We start from the raw sequence: 12,936 nt of genomic DNA on the forward strand, positions 1-12,936 counted from the left end.
TCCAGTTTTTTAAGGAATCTCCACACTGTTCTCCATAGTGGCTGTACTACTTTGCATTCCCACCAACAGTGTAAGAGGGTTCCCTTTTCTCCACACCCTCTCCAGCATTAATTGCTTGTAGACTTTTGGATCGCAGCCATTCTGACTGGCGTGAAATGGTACCTCATAGTGGTTTTGATTTGCATTTCTCTGATAGTGAGTGATGTTGAACATCTTTTCATGTGTTTGTTAGCCATCTATATGTCTTCTTTGGAGAAATGTCTATTTAGTTCTTTGGCCCATTTTTTGATTGGGTCATTTATTTTTCTGGAATTGAGCTGCAGGAGTTGCTTGTATATTTTTGAGATTAGTTGTTTGTCAGTTGCTTCGTTTGTTATTATTTTCTACCATTCTGAAGGCTGTCTTTTCACCTTGCTTATAGTTCCCTTTGTTGTGCAGAAGATTTTAAGTTTAATTAGGTCCCATTTGTTTATTTTTGCTTTTATTTCCAATATTCTGGGTGGTGGATCATAGAGGATCCTGCTGTGATGTATGTCGGAGAGTGTTTTGCCTATGTTCTCCTCTAGGAGTTTTATACTTTCTGGTCTTACGTTTAGATCGTTAATCCATTTTGAGTTTATTTTTGTGTATGGTGTTAGAAAGTGCTCTAGTTTCATTCTTTTACAAGTGCTTGACTGGTTTTCCCAGCACCACTTGTTAAAGAGATTGTCTTTAATCCATTGTATATTCTTGCCTCCTTTGTCAAAGATAAGGTGTCCACAGGTGCATGGATTTATCTCTGGGCTTTCTATTTTGTTCCACTGATCTATGTTTCTGTCTTTGTGCCAGTACCATACTGTCTTGATGACTGTGGCTTTGTAGTAGAGCCTGAAGTCAGGCAGGTTGATTCCTCCAGTTCCATTCTTCTTTCTCAAGATAGCTTTGGCCATTAGAGGTTTTTTGTATTTCCATACAAACTGTGAAGTTATATGTTCTAGCTCTGTGAAGAATACCGTTGGTAGCTTGATAGGGATGGCATTGAATCTATAAATTGCTTTGGGTAGTATACTTATTTTCACTATATTGATTCTTCCAATCCATGAACATGATATATTTCTCCATCTATTAGTGTCCTCTTTGATTTCTTTCACCAGTGTTCTATACTTTTCTATATATAGGTCTTTAGTTTCTTTAGGTAGATATATTCCTAAGTATTTTATTCTTTCCGTTGCAATGGTGAATTGAATTGTTTCCTTAATTTCTCTTTTTGTTTTCTCATTATTAGTGTATAGGAATGCAAGGGATTTCTGTGTGTTGATTTTATATCCTGCAACTTTACTATAATCATTGATTAATTCTAGTAATTTTCTGGTGGAGTCTTTAGGGTTTTCTATATAGAGGATCATGTCATCTGCAAACAGTGAGAGTTTTACTTCTTCTTTTCCAATTTGGATTCCTTTTATTTCTTTTTCTGTTCTGATTGCTGTGGCCAAAACTATGTTGAATAGTAATTGTGAAAGTGGGCACCCTTGTCTTGTTCCTGACTTTAGAGGAAATGCTTTCAATTTTTCCCCATTGAGGATAATGTTTGCTGTGGGTTTGTCATATATAGTTTTTATTATGTTGAGGTATGTTCCTTCTATTCCTGCTTTCTGGAGAGTTTTAATCATAAATGGATGTTGAATTTTGTCAAAGCTTTCTCTGCATCTATTGAGATAATCATATGGTTTTTATTTTTCAATTTGTTAATGTGGTGTATTACATTGATTGATTTGTGGATATTGAAGAATGCTTGCATCCCTGGGATAAAGCCCACTTGGTCATGATGTATGATCTTTTTAATGTGTTGTTGGATTCTGATTGATAGGATTTTGTTAAGGATTTTTGTATCTGTGTTCATCAGTGATATTGGCCTGTAGTTTTCTTTTTTTGTGGGATCTTGGTCAGGTTTTGGTATTAGGGTGATGGTGGCCTCATAGAATGAGTTTGGAAGTTTACCTTCCTCTGCAATTTTCTGCAAGAGTTTGAGTAGGATAGGTGTTAGCTCTTCTCTAAATTTTTGGTAGAATTCAGCTGTGAAGCCGTCTGGACCTGGGCTTTTGTTTGCTGGAAGATTTTTGACTATAGTTTGAATTTCCGTGCTTGTGATGGGTCTGTTAAGATTTTCTATTTCTTCCTGGCCCAGTTTTGGAAAGTTGTACTTTTCTAAGAATTTGTCCATTTCTTCCCCGTTGTCCATTTTATTGGCATATAATTGTTGATAGTAGTCCCTTATGATCCTTTGTATTTCTGTGTTGTCTGTTGTGATCTCTCCATTTTCATTTCTAATTTTATTGATTTGATTTTTCTCCCTTTGTTTCTTGATGAGTCTGGCTAATGGTTTATCAATTTCATTTATCCTTTCAAAGAACCAGCTTTTGGCTTTGTTGATTTTTGCTATGGTCTCTTTTGTTTCTTTTGCATTTATTTCTGCCCTAATTTTTAAGATTTCTTTCCTTCTACTAACCCTGGGGTTCTTCATTTCTTCCTTTTCTAGTTGCTTTAGGTGTAGAGTTAGGTTATTTATTTGACTTTTTCCTTGTTTCTTGAGGTATGCCTGTATGCTATGAACTTTCCCCTTAGCACTGCTTTTACCGTGTCCCACAGGTTTTGGGTTGTTGTGTTTTCATTTTCATTCATTTTTGTGCATATTCTGATTTCTTCTGTGATTTGTTGGTTATTCAGCAGAATGTTGTTCAGCCTCCATATGTTGGAATTTTTAATAGTTTTTCTCCTGTAATTGAGATCTAATCTTACTGCATTGTGGTCAGAAAATATGCTTGAAATGATTTCAATTTTTTTTGAATTTACCAAGGCTAGATTTATGGCCCAGGATGTGATCTATCCTGGAGAAGGTTCCATGTGCGCTTGAGAAAAAGGTGAAATTCATTGTTTTGGGATCAAATGTCCTATAGATGTCAATTAGGTCTAACTGGTCTATTGTATCATTTAAAGTTTGTGTTTCCTTGTTAATTTTTTGTTTAGTTGATCTATCCATAGGTGTGAGTGGGGTATTAAAGTCTCCCACTATTATTGTGTTATTGTTAATTTCTCCTTTCATACTTGTTAGCATTTGCCTTACATATTACAGTGCTCCCATGTTGGGTGCATATATATTTATAATTGTTATATCTTCTTCTTGGATTGATCCTTTGATCATTATGTAATGTCCTTCTTTGTCTCTTTTCACAGCCTTTGTTTTAAAGTCTAGTTTATCTGATATGAGTATTGCTACTCCTGCTTTTTTTTGGTCCCTATTTGCATGGAAAATCTTTTTCCAGCCCTTCACTTTCAGTCTGTATGTGTCCCCTGTTTTGAGGTGTATCTCTTATAGACAGCATATGTAGGGGTCTTGTTTTTGTATCCATTCAGCCAGTCTTTGTCTTTTGGTTGGGGCATTCAACCCATTTACGTTTAAGGTAATTATTGATAAGTATGCTCCCGTTGCCATTTACTTTATTGTTTTGGGTTCGAATTTATACACCGTTTTTGTGTTTCCTGTCTAGAGAATATCCTTTAGTATTTGTTGGAGAGCTGGTTTGGTGGTGCTGAATTGTCTCAGCTTTTGCTTGTCTGTAAAGCTTTTGATTTCTCCTTCATATTTGAATGAGATCCTTGCTGGGTACAATAATCTGGGCTGTAGGTTATTTTCTTTCATCACTTTAAGTATGTCTTGCCATTAGACGGACCTTTGATGACAAAGTAATGTCTCTGCTTTTGAATATGCTATCTAGGTTGGTCATAACTTTCCTTCCAAGGAGTAAGCATCTTTTAATTTCATGGCTGCAGTCACCATCTGTAGTGATTTTGGAGCCCAGAAAAATAAAGTCTGACACGTTTCCACTGTTTCCCCATCTATTTCCCATGAAGTGATGGGACCAGATGCCATGATCTTCGTTTTCTGAATGTTGAGCTTTAAGCCAACTTTTTCATTCTCTTCTTTCACATCAAGAGGCTTTTTAGTTCCTCTTCACTTTCTGCCATAAGAGTGGTGTCATTTGCATATCTGAGGTTATTGATATTCCTCCTGGCAATCTTGATTTCAGCTTGTGTTTCTTCCAGTCCAGTGTTTCTCATGATGTACTCTGCATATAAGTTAAAAAAGCAGGGGGACAATATACAGCCTTGACGTACTCCTTTTCCTATTTGGAACCAGTCTGTTGTTCCATGTCCAGTTCTAACTGTTGCTTCCTGACCTGCATACAGATTTCTCAAGAGGCAGGTCAGGTGGTCTGGTATTCCCATCTCTTTCAGAATTTTCCACAGTTTATTGTGATCCACACAGTCAAAGGCTTTGGCATAGACAATAAAGCAGAAATAGATGTTTTCTGGAACTCTCTTGCTTTTTCCATGATCCAGCAGATGTTGGCAATTTGATCTCTGGTTCCTCTGCCTTTTCTAAAACCAGCTTGAACATCAGGGAGTTCATGGTTCATGTATTTTGGAAGCCTGGCTTGGAGAATTTTGAGCATTCCTTTACTAGCATGTGAGATGAGTGCAATTGTGTGGTAGTTTGAGCATTCTTTGGCATTGCCTTTCTTTGGGATTGTAATGAAAACATGGAAATACAAAAGACACTGAATAGCCAAAGCAGTCATAAGAAAGAAGAAAGGAGCTGGAGGAATCAGCCTTCCTAACTTCAGATTATACTACAAAGCTACAATCATCAAGAAAGTATGCTACAGGCACAAAGACAGAAATATATACCAAAGGAACAATATAGAAAACCCAGAGATAAACGCACATAGCTATGTACACCTTATATTTGATTAATATCAAGAATATACAATAAGGCAAATAATATACGATAGGGCCTCTTCAATAAGTGCTACTGGGAAAACTGGACTGGTACATGCAAAACAATGAAATTAGAACACTTTCTAACACCATACACAAAGATAAACTCAAAATAGATTAGAAACCTAAATGTAAGACCAGAAACTATAAAACTCTTAAGAGGATAACATAGGCAGAACACTTGATGACATAAATCAAAGCAAGATCCTCCATGACTTCCTAGAGTAATGGAAATAAAAACAAAAGTAAACACGTGGGGCCTAGTTAAAATTAAAAGCTTTTGCACAGTAAAGGAACTATCATTAAGGTGAAAAGACAACCCACAGAATGAGAGAAAATAATATCAAATGAAATAACTGACAAAAAGGATTACTTTCCAAAATGTATAAGAAGTATTATTCAATTCAGTTCCATTGCTCAGTCATGTCCAACTCTTTGTGACCCAAGGACTTGAACAAATCAGGGTTTTTTACTGCATTTATTAAATATATATATATATATATATCTCCTGCTATTATTCCAAATTTGGATTAATATTCTCCTTCAACTAAGGTACACTTTTCATCATTATGATGCTCTTGATTGCTCAAATTTAGAATGCTGTCTCTTCTCTACTTTCATTCAAATATCTCTATTATCTTCTCAATTGAAATAATAAACAAACAACTCTTCCTTTCATTAACTTTCTACCCATAAAGTCTTTAGCTACTTTTAGTTCAGCTCATTTCAATTTCTCAGTAGTGTCCAAATCTTTGCGACCTCATGGACTGCAGCTTCCCTGTCCATCACCAACTCCCGGAGCTTGCTCAAACTCATGTCCATTGAGTCAGTGATATCATTCAACCATCTCATCCTCTGTCATCCCTTCTCCTGACATCAATCTTTCCCAGCATCAGGGCCTTCTCCAATGAGTCAGTTGTTCACATCAGGTGGCCAAATTATTGGAGTTTCAGCTTCAGCATCAGTCCTTCCAATGAAAATTTAGGACTGATTTCCTTTAGGATTGACTGGTTTGATCTTGTAGCCCAAGGGACTCTCAAGGGTCTTCTCCAACACCACAGTTCAAACGCATCAATTCTTCAGTGTTCAGCTTTCTTTGTGGTCCAACTCTCACATCCATCCTTGACTAGTGGAAAAACAATAGTTTTGACTAAACAGACTTTGGTGACAAAGTGATGTTTCTGCTTTTTAATATACTATGTTGGCCCTAGCTTTCCTTCCAAGGAGCACGTGTCTTTTAATTTCATGGCTGCAGTCACTATCTGCACTGATGCTGGAACTCAAGAAAATAAAATCTGCCACTGTTTCCATTGTTTCCCCATCTATTTGCTATGAAGTGATGGGACTGGATGCCATGATCTTTGGTTTTTGAATATTGAGTTTTGGGCCAACCTTTTCTCTCTTCTCTTTCATTTTCACCAAGAGACTCTTTAGTTCCTGATGGTGTCATCTGCCTATCTGAAGTTATTGATACTTCTCTTGGCAATCTTGATTCCAGTTTGTGCTTCATCCAGCCCAACATTTTGCATGATGTACTCTGCATATAAGTTAAATAAACAGGGTGACAAGATACAGCTTTGATATACTCTTCCAATTTGGTACTAGTTCACTGTTCCATTTCCAGTTCTAACTGTTCCATGTCTGGTTCTAACAATCAGCTCATATAATTCAATACCAGGAAGACAAACAACACAATCAAAAGATGGGAGAAAACCTAAACAGACATTTCTCCAAAGAAGACATACAGACGGCTGACAAATATATGAAAAGATGCGCAACATTGCTTGCTATTTGAGAAATGCAAATCAAAGCTACAATGAGTTATTATCTCACACTGGACAGAATGGTCATCTTCAAAATGGCTACACAATAAATGCTGGAGAGTGTGTGGAGTAAGGAAACACTCTTTCACTGTTGGTGGTAATTCAAATTGGTCCAGTCACTCTGGAAGACTGTATGGAGATTCCTTTAAAAAGTAGGAATAAAACCACTATATGACCCAGCAATTCCACACTTAGGCATATACTCTAAGGAAACCAAAATTGAAAAAGACCCATGTACCTCAGTGTTCATTGCAGCTCTACTTACAACAGGTAAAACATGGAAGTAACCTAGATGTCCATTAATAGATGGATAAAGAAGTTATGGTACATATACACAATGGACTATTACTCAGCCATTAAAAGCAATTCATTTGAGTCAGTTCTACTGAGGTGGATTAACTAGAGCCTGTTGCACTCATCTCACATGTTAGTAAAGTAATGCTTAAAATTCTCCAAGCCAGGCTTTAGCAATACATAAACCGTGAACTTCCAGATGTTCAAGCTGCTTTTAGAAAAGGCAGAGGAACCAGTGATAAATTACCAACATTTGCTGAACCATGGGAAAAAGAAGAGAGTTCCAGAAAAACATCAATTTCTGCTTTATTGACTATGCCAAAGCCTTTGACTGTGTGGATCACAATAAACAGTGGAAAATTCTGAAAGAGATGGGAATACCAGATCACCTGACCTGCCTGTTAAGAAACCTGTATGTAGATCAGGAAGCAACAGTTAAAATTGGACATGGAACAACAGACTGGTTCCAAAAAGGAAAAGGAATACATCAAGGCTTATATTGTCACCCTGTTTATTTAACTTATATGCAGAGTACATCATGAGAAACTCTGGGCTGGAGGAAGCACAAGCTGGAATCAAGATTGCCAGGAGAAATATCAATAACCTCAGATATGCAGATGACACCACCCTTATGGCAGAAAGTGAGTAAGAACTAAACAGCCTCTCGGGGAAAGTGAAAGAGGAGAGTGAAAAAGTTGGCTGAAAACTCAACATTCAGAAAACTAAGATCATGGCATACGGTCCCATCCTTTCATGGCATATAGATGGGGAAACAGTGGAAACAGAGGCCAACTTTATTTTTTTGGGCTCCAAAATTACTGCAGATGGTGATTGCAGCCATGAAATTAAAAGATGCTTACTCCTTGGAAGGAAAGTTACGACCAAACTAGAAAGCATATTCAAAAGCAGAGACATTATCTTGTCAACAAAGGTCTGTCTAGTCAAGGCTATGGTTTTTCCAGTAGTCATGTATGGATGTGAGAGTTGGACTGTGAAGAAAGCTGAACACTGAAGAATTGATGCTTTTGAACTGGGGTGTTGGAGAAGACTCTTGAGAGGCCCTTGGACTTCAAGGAGATCCAGTCAGTCCATCCCAAAGGAGATCAGTCCTGGGTGTTCACTGGAGGGACTGATGAAGCTGAAACTCCAATACTTTGGCCACCTGATGTGAAGAGCTGACTTACTGGAAAAGACCCTGATGCTGGGAAAGATAAAGGGAAGGAAAAGAAGGGGACGACAGAGAATGAGATGGTTGGATGGCATCACCAACTTGATGGACATGGGTTTGGGTGGACTCTGGGAGTTGGTGATGGACAGGGAGGCCTGGCATGCTGTGGTTCATGGGGTCACAATGAGTCAGATGCAACTGAGTGACTGAACTGAACTGAACTGATACAGAGTGAAGTAAGTCAGAATGAGAAAGAGAAATACCATATACTAATGTATACATATGGAATCATGAATGATGATACTGATGAATTTATTTGCAAGGCAGCAATGAAGAAATAGACCTAGAGATAGACTTATGGACACTGAGAGAGGGAAGGATAAGTTGAGATGTATGGAGAGAGTAAAGTGGAAACTTACATTACCATATGTAAAATAATAGCCAATGGGAATTTGCTGTATGTCTCAGGGAACTCAGATGGGCTCTTTTTCAACCTAGAAGGGTGGGATGGGGAGGGAGATGAGAGGGAGGCTGAAGAGGGAGGGAGGGCTGATTCATGTTGATGTTTGACAGAAAAGAAAATTATGTAAAGCAAGTATCCTTAAATTAAAAAATAAATAAAATTTTTAAAAAGGAAAAATTAAAAATAAAACTACCATATTATCCATCAGTTCAATTTCTGGGTACATATCCAAAAGAACTGAAATCAGGATCTTGAAGTGCTAATTACATATTCATATGAATATAGCAGCATTATTCAAAATAGTCGAGATGCAAACAATTAAATGTCAATCCAAGGATGAATGGATTAAGAACCTTGGTATATACATACAATAGAATATCATTCATCCTTAAAAGAGAAAGCAATTCTGTCATATGCAACAATACGGATAAACGTGGAGGTTGTTATGCTAAGTGAATTCAGCCATCACAGAAGAATGATTCTACTTGTATGAAAGAGCTCAAAGGAAAATCATAGAAACAGACAGTAAAACTGCTTGCCAGGAGCTGGAAGAAATGGGATATGGGCAGTTCTTATTCAATTGTTATAAAGTTTCATTTATGCAAGATGAATACATTCTAGAGATCATCCATGGAACAATGTACACATAGTTAACATTTCAATATTATACACCTAGAAATTTGTTAGGAGGCTAGATTTCACATAAAGTATTCTTAACACTTAACAGAATCACTTGGACAGCAAGATGACTAAATCAGTCAATCTTAGAGAATATCAACTCTGAATATTCATTGGAAGGACTGATGCTGAAGCTGAAACACCAATACTTTGGCCACCTGATGTGAAGAACTGACTCATTGGAAAGACCCTGATGCTGGGAATGATTGAGAGCAGGAGGAGAAGGGGATGACAGAGGATGAGATGTTTGGATGGTTGGTGATGTCATCACCAATCCAACGGGCATGAGTTTGAGTAAACTCTGAAAGAGAGTGAAGGACAGGGAAGCCTGGTGTGCTGTGGTCCATGGCGTCACAAAGAATCTGACATGACTTAGCGATTAAACAACAACAAATTCTTAGCACACACACATTTACACACACAAAATCAAAGGGATAGGATAAAACTTTTGAAGATAATGAGTATGTTTAGTAACTCGATTGTGGTGATGGCTTCACTAGAGTAGGCACATCTTTGAACTTATCAAATTGAATATATTAAATATGTCCAATAGTTGTATATAAATTATATGTCAGTAAAGTTTAAAAAAGCAAAGATTCTCTGAATGAAAAAAATAAGTCATTTCTTAATACCCATTGTTAATATATGGTAAACTTTAGGTCCAGTAAGCACCAATATAAAGAACAGTAATTTTTCAAAGAAAGGTACTGAGGGCAAAATTCGGTATTTGAGATTATGACTCACTGATTCCATCTAAATATCTATGTATCTCTATATATTTCTCTGTTTTTAAAAATAAAAGAATTTTCTTTTAGTTTTAACAAAATATACCACTAGTTTAGGGAACAGAGAATAGTTCAGAAAGATAAAACCATGCTGCTGTGTGTAGTCTCACACCTCTGGTTCTGTTTTTCCTGCAGATCACTTTCTGTTAATTTTCAAGATGTGTTATTCAGTTGATGTGCCATGCCTACTGATAAGTTTATGCTCTTTTTTATACCTATTGTTTTATTCCTGACATGTATCATCATCTGACAAACTGGTGATCAGTCACCAAAAATGAATTCAAATATAGCATGCCTGGTGAATCTCTCTTATCTTATACCTAGATATTGTCACTCCTTCCTTTGTATACCTATTGTTTACATAATCTTACAATCTACTTATCCTTTTACCTCTCCTGTAATAATGTGAACCCTCAAGGATTAGAATGACAGTAAACTTCATCTTTATTTTTCTTGATTAGGGATGGCAACAGAAATACACACAGGAATACAGATAGCATATTGCTTTGGCCATAGTGTTCATTCTTCTGTAATTCTCCTATTTTTGTGTTCTCAAAAATTTATGTATATTTGAATTATCTGCAGACTTTTTAGAACATGGATACTTCAGCATGAAAGGACACTTTACCATGAAGGATTAAACAGACAATCCACAGGTAACACTTTGAGAATCACAGGTGGCATACACTAAACATTTGAATAAATGCACGTCTTCACTAAAGCATAAGGTAAAAGAGGCCAGGCATTTTAAATCAAAGGAGGGTCAGATAAATTGAGACTATATTTTTAATGAAGCTTTTGTGGCAAATCTCTTCTACCACTGGGTGTCATTTTTAATAACGTCTTGCTGACTTTGTGATAAGTGACAAGTGAAGTTTTTCCTTTCCTTCATATACAGACTTCAAATTCATGAAAGTGGATAATTAATTCCCCATAAAGAGCAGGCAAAAATATTTTCACATATGTGTGTACTTTTTTGAAGCCTTATGTTTCCAATAACCCTCAAATTCCCTCTTTCCTGTTTGTGTCAATAAAAGGTGAGTGAGCTTTGATGCCTCTGAAACCAAATCTGCCAAGATAGTGAACTGTGACTACAGGTGATGCTGTCTACCTCCGTGACATATCAAACTCAAAGTCTTCGTGCTTGTCTATCGATCTACACATTTAGACAGCTTTGACAAGCATGCTATTTTAGCAAGAAACAATATAAAGAGGGGAAAAAATACCCTTCATTGTATTGAAGCCTCAGGCTTCTCAGGACTTGAGCCTGAGGGAATTGCATTCTTCTTCATAGAATGTAATTGTTGTCGGGGCTGAAATTTCCAATAGACTGAGAATTATTATGAATTACATTGAGTTAGACATGACTTAGAGGTGGAATTGTATATTAAGTGGATAACTGATGGTTCTTATTACAGGAAAAAGACACACAAGTACGAGGAATAGCAAATGAATTGAATAGAGATAGTGAAATGCAATGTAACATTCAAAGTAAGGGGGTAGCATACATGTCACTGCTCTTTGGAGCAATTTGGCTGCCTTTGCAATGAGCAGTATACAGCTGAAAAAAGAAGATTCTGATGGTTTTATTTTTAATTGCATTGTTTAAGGATTTATACATTTGTGACTTGACTTTGCTTTGCCTGCCTTTTTTTTTTTTTGTATTTTACCATAGCCCTGCTTTCAAAACTTTTAAACTTTGAATTATAATTAAAATTACTTTTAAAACTGTTAAATTAAATCTTTATATGCTTTTGCAAATTATAAATTCTTGTTATGACATTTTTGTTCTTTCTTTTATTTATATATTTTTTCAAATATTTATAATTTCATAGACATTTTATAGCAAGAAGAGTATCATGGAACATTATAGTTATTTAGTTTTTGCTACTAATATGCCCAATGTCATATAATTTATTTCTATAATTTAATGAAGAATTATGGATAACTCATTGCAGTGTCTTATAAAAAAGTTTTAGAAAAATATTTTAATTAGGCATACAATGTCTAAATAATTGGGAAAAGTCAGCTCTGTAGATATAAAAGTCTAATTAACTCAAATATTTGTATAACTTAATTTTAAGATTTGGTTGGTTAATAACTGTTCTCTGTATCTATAATCGTTTTCGGTCATTCAAAGAAATGTCTTACTATTTATGTCAAAAAATAGCTTCCAAAAAATGAATAGTTCCAAGTTTTGTTCCATATCAATACATTAAATGTAGTCTAATTGTTTTCAAAATGAGTACTGTTGCTATAGAGATATTTCAGAAATATTTTTACTCTGAAGTTTTGACATACATAACACATATGTTATTTTATACATACATATAACACATATGTACATATATACATATAACACATATGTACACGTGTACATATATACATATAACACATATGTTATTTTTATCCATTTCATGTGTAAAATCCAAATGAATAGTCTATTTTCTTAAAAATAAACCTTGATGAATTTATTCAATTAACTATATACTTCAAGAACAAAATGGATAATATATTTTAACATGTATTGTTTACTTATAAAAAAGATTAACTTTTATCATCATGATTAATCATTCATTAAAGTTCATATCTATAATGTGTTTTAAAAGTAAGCTAATTTTTAAAATTTAAAATGAAGTTAATATTCCTAAGGAAAATTGATACAATATGAACATTAAATAAAGACGACTACATTATATTTCTGTGTCTTCTCATGATTTACTATTTCACTAATTACAGAGGGTCTAGTTCAGTTCAGTTCAGTCAATCAGTCGTGTCTGACTCTTTGCTACCCCACGGACTGCAGCACACCAGGCCTTCCTGTCTATCACCAACTCCTGTAACCTACTCAAAATCATGTACATCACGTCGGTGATGCCATCCAACAATTTCATCTTCTGTCGTCCACTT

This window comes from Bos indicus x Bos taurus, chromosome 12 (assembly GCF_003369695.1).
Source record: "Bos indicus x Bos taurus breed Angus x Brahman F1 hybrid chromosome 12, Bos_hybrid_MaternalHap_v2.0, whole genome shotgun sequence".
Classification (NCBI taxonomy): domain Eukaryota; kingdom Metazoa; phylum Chordata; class Mammalia; order Artiodactyla; family Bovidae; genus Bos; species Bos indicus x Bos taurus.